At 41.1% G+C, this 5,103-nt stretch overlaps 1 pseudogene; it reads left to right on the plus strand.

Moving 5' to 3' along the window:
• The first annotated feature begins 218 nt into the window (after positions 1–218).
• LOC120613885 (uncharacterized) lies at positions 219–336 on the plus strand (annotated as a pseudogene).
• The last annotated feature ends 4,767 nt before the right edge of the window (positions 337–5,103 follow it).

The following is a 5,103-nucleotide window of genomic DNA, read 5'->3' on the forward strand; positions in this document are numbered from 1 at the left end:
GACAATGGGCATTCAACCAATATGTTTGGTAGTTAGGATGGTGCTGGACCAAATAGACTGAGTCCCAAGAAGACTGGGGAGCACTACATCCAAGCGTGTATTTGGGGAATGTGGGGGCAGCTGGCCTTTCACATGGCCCTGGGAAGGGTGAGGGTGGGGGCTGCAAGGAGGATGCAAGAAGGAAACAAGGCTCTATGCCTTTCAAAAAATAAAGAAGACTCTATGGCCATGCACCCTGAGCATACCCGATCCCGTCTGATCTCAGAAGCTAAGTAGGGTCAGGCCTGATTAGTACTTGGATGGGAGACCACCTAGGAAGACTAGGTGCTGTAGGCATGAAAAAATAAAATAAAATAAAGAAGGGAGGCTAGCTGGTCCACAAAGCTGGGGGATGTCTAGGAAGGGTTCTGAATGACAGAGGTGGGCTTTCAGGCCTCAGAGATCCCATTGAGATCTCCCAGTAGCGCTTATGCAACAGCTTCAGAAACAGTGAATGATGGCAGTGGACGGCAGGCAAGTCATTGTGCTTCTTGGGCTGGGAGTCAGTGCTGGGCTCAATGGTAAAGGCATGAGGTTTAGGTGGAACCTTCTTTCTCAGGGTCCTGAGGCTGCCCCAGCCTGTGGCTAGCATAAGCCTGTGACTGACCAGTCCTGCTTGCAGTGGAACAATGACCTTCTTCATGTGGAAACTATAAGGAGGCAAATACTGGGTAGTGGCCAGGGCCTGGAGTTTGTAGCTGGCTTGTGGAGTTCTGGGCCCAGCTGTCTTGCAAGAGCTACATGAACTTGGGTACTACTCAGAATTTCTATTTTCGTCATTAGAAAATAGGGAGATAATAATTATACTTTTCTGGTAGAGTTGTTGCAGGAGTGAAATGAGTTGATATTTGCAAAGCTCTTGGGACAGTTGCTGGCACATAGGAAAAAATATATGCCATTCTTATTATTGCTACCATTTACTGGGTGCTGTGTGCCAGGAGCAAAGCTGTGCAATACACATGTACAGAGTGATTCCAGCCCCACAGTAGCCAAAGGGTGATATTGTTCCCATTTTACAGATGGGGAAGCTGAGCTCAGATTACATATGTCTTGAAGTCAGTCTTCTGGTAAGCAAGAATTATCCAGTTACCGGTATACTTGATAGAAGGGCTTGAAGGAAATTTGGCTAATGCCATTTGGAATTCGTAGGGTTATTCTTTCAGGGCCTAATATGAAGCTCAGAAAGTGTTTTTGCTGCCTATTACTGGAACAGGTGGCAACCCCAGTGGTGGCCTATTCTGGTCTCATGTGTGGGAAAGAGGGTCATCTGCTGCTGGCCGTGAAGGAATCTAAGGGGCTTCAGGGAATGGTGTGAGAATGAAGACCAAGACAATTTAGAAAAATAAGACGATTTTTTTGTCAAAGGATCTTTTTTCCAATTGTCCCTTGATGGGCATTTAGATTGCTTTCATATCTTGGCTATTGTAAATTGTGCTGCCATGAATATTGGGGTACATAGATCTTTACAAATTATTATCTTGGTTTTCTTTGGATAAATATCCAGAAGTGCAATTCCTAGGTCAAAAGGTATATCCATTTTTAAGTTTTTGAGAAACCTCCAGACTGTTTTCCACAGCAGTTGTACCAATTTGCAATCCCATAAACAATGTATAAGGGTTTCTTTTTTTTTGCCTCCTTGCCAACACTTGTTGTTCTTTGATTTATTGATGATAGTCATTCTAACAGGTGTGAGGTTATAGCTCATTGTGGTTTTAATTCGCATTTCTCTGATGATTAGCGACCTTGAACATCTTTTCATATGTCTATTGGCCATCTGTGTTTCCTCTTTGGAGAAATATCTGTTCAAGTCTTCTGCCCATTTTTAAATTGGATTGTTTGGTTTTTGTTGTTGAGTTGTTTGAATTCTTTATGGTTCATATATACAATGGAATATTACTCAGCCATTAAAAAATGAAATCTTACCATTTGCAACAATATAGATGGACCTAGAGGTTATTATGCTGAGTGAAATAAGTCAGAGAAAGATAAATACCATATGATTTCAATTATATGCAGAATCTAAGGAAAAAAAAGAACAAACTAATTAAAAACAGACTCACAAATATAGTGGACAATTTGGTGACGGACAGAGGGAAGAGAGGGTGGGGCCTGGGAGAATGGGGTGAAAGATTAAAGAATTACAAATTAGTAGTTGATAGATGGTCACAGGGATGGGGAGCATGGCATAGGGAATGCAGTTACCATTAATATATTGGCTAGGTGAAAAACCAGAGGAGAGAAGGAGCAATTAGAGGGATCATTTTATAAACTATATCAATATCTAACCAAAGTACCAAATACTTAAAACTAATTAAAAAGAAAGAATGTTTTGAAAGAACAGAAAAAAAAGGATCTTTTAATTAAAAGCACCACGCAGCACCTGGGATTGCGGATGTGCTGAGTTTGTCCTGCAGAAGATAAATAGCATAGCTTGGCCAACTGCCAGGGTCCACTACGTACTTTTTGTCAGGTTTCAGAGCCTTGCAAGGTGCACAGAGGCTCAGCATGGCTTGGCCCCAGCCCTTGGCTGTCTCATTGCTAACCAGGCTGTGCAGCTGCTGCACATGAAGTTTTAGTTAAAGAGTAACTGGTGAGAAAGAGAAGGACTCAGCTCATAAACTTTTATTTAAGAGAGATTTAAGACTGCTCAGATGACTGTTTTGTAGCCCAGAAACCTGTCAGAATGGTGCTGAAAGTTATGTTCCTGCCAACACTACCACTTATGGAGTGTCCACTGTGTTCCACATTATGCGGGGTGCTCTGCAGACACTGTCTCTGCTCCTTACCCTAGCCAGCAAGGTCGGCTGCAAATAGGAAGATACCAATGCTCAGAGAGCTTTGGAACTATGCCAAGACCCCACAGTGAGGAGCTGGAGGGGCGAAAGTCATTGTCAGTGCTCACACTTGCATAGATTCTAACAGTTTCATAAACTCGATTACACTTTTCTCTCATTTTGATCAAACTGGGTTCAAATAGGACTGGAATGTCCCTTTCAATAAATTTCCTAGCATAAAATGAGCTGGTCCAAACTGCAGCACAGCTGAATCTTTAAGAAATGATACTGATTTATAAAGTATAACTGACATTTATAAATTGGGAGAGGAGTAGACTAGCCTTGCAAAAGTTTCCATAGCATTTTCCATTTAATAGGATGCTCTTCTCATAAAATACAGATTTGATGACTCAAGTTCCTTGTCTGAGACAGACTCACAATTTAGTCAGCATTTCACATCCTCTGCCATTTGGTCCCTTCTACTTTTCCAGCTTTAAGGTGCTGCTAAGGACTGAAAGTTTTTGTCTGTCCCCTGCCCACCCTCAAATTTTTATGCTGAAATCCTCCCCACCAAAGTGATGATATTGGGAGGTGGGGCCTCTACAGGGAAGTGCTCATGTCACGAGGGAAGAGTCCTCAAAAATGGGATTAGTGCCCTTATAAAAGTTGATGAGAAAGTTCCCTTGTCATCTTCCAGCATGCAGGGTTACAGTGACAAGGTGTTTATGAATAAGTGGGCTCTCTCTAAATCATCTGATGATGCCTGATCTTGACATGTCCAACTTCTAGAACTGTGAGAAATAAATGTCTGCTGTGCACATGTCACTCAGTTTATGATATTTTGTTTTAGTGACCTGAATGGACTAAGATGAGTGCCTTGACAAGTTCACCCACTGACCCATTCTCCCTGGAACATCCCTTTACTCTTTAACATGCAGGTTCATTGACATCTCATTTCCTTTGAGAAGCCTGACCTCATCTCTACAATCAGATAAAATACAAATGCCCAGTTATATTTGAATTTCAGATACGCAATGAATGTTTTTATTTATTATTATTATTATAAGTATGTCCCAAATATTTGCTGTATCCTGTGCTTTTATTGGCTAAATTTGGCAACCCTACTATGGACTCTTTTTCCTCTGACTCTAACTTAGAGCACTGGCTTGTCTGAATGACTTGTGTATTGGGTTATTGTGTTTACCTTCTCTCTCTCATCAGATTGTCAGTACTCAGAAACTGGGAACCAGGCCCCATATGGGACCCCACACCATGCCTTGCACACAGTACATGCTCAAAAACATGTTAGAGGAGTAAGTCAGTCTCCTAATCCTTTTGTAAGTGTTAGGATTGCGCCTTGGTTGGATTGGGAGCTTGTTGGGTGTACATCTGTATCTTAAGGTTTGGGTAGTTGGAGTAGGCAGAGTGAAGCTTAGAAAATGCTTTATTTACTTGTATTTTCAGGAACACACTACACATCTAATATACATTCTTAAAATGTTGACCTTTCTGAGTGGTTTTGCACCATTCCACTTTACCCCCATCCCCAAAACGAAAAGTAAAGCAAAACTAAACTAAACTAAACCAAACTACATCCAATCACACCCAAATAAACAACTAGAGGCAGTTAGCCTTGGGGGAAAAATATTTCAGCAGGTCTTGGTGTGCCATTGGCATGTTTTTAGTGCAATGTGTCCCAGAGAACTTAGGCTTAGCTTGTGTTCTCTTCTCTGCTTGTTTATTATTTTGTAAAATGGGTAGAATAGGGACAACTTCTTTATTAAATTTTTCATAGTTAAAGAAAGTTTATTCATTAAAAAATTTTCTTATTCAGAAGTGATCATGATCTCCCACAAAGGCAGAACCAGAGCTTATCTTTGTATTTTAAAAAAATTGTTAAATAAAGAATATAAAAAAGATTTTAGTAGTTTACTTAACCTATTTAAAATCACAAAGTGTTTTTGCTTTTAATCAAACTAATGCAAGTTGTATTCGTACTCATTGAAGCAGGGCTAGCAAATGTCTCCTTGGTAAGACAGAATGAGTGGCAAGGTCAGGAGTTAATGTGAACATGTGACAGTGATTAAGTACATTTAACATTATCAACATCCAGGCAGGTCTCTCCCCTCTGAACACTGAGCAGCAAGAATATAGAGTCTTAGACCTTTTGTGGGAGAAGCTGGAAGTTCACCTAATCCCACCTTTGCCTAGAGCAGGGTTATGCCATATGGCCATGGGGGTCCCTGTTAGCGCCTTGGAGTGGTGTGGGGTGCATTATCCTGGTGTATGG

The sequence above is a fragment of the Pteropus medius genome, unplaced genomic scaffold (assembly GCF_902729225.1).
Source record: "Pteropus medius unplaced genomic scaffold, Ma_sr-lr_union100, whole genome shotgun sequence".
Classification (NCBI taxonomy): domain Eukaryota; kingdom Metazoa; phylum Chordata; class Mammalia; order Chiroptera; family Pteropodidae; genus Pteropus; species Pteropus medius.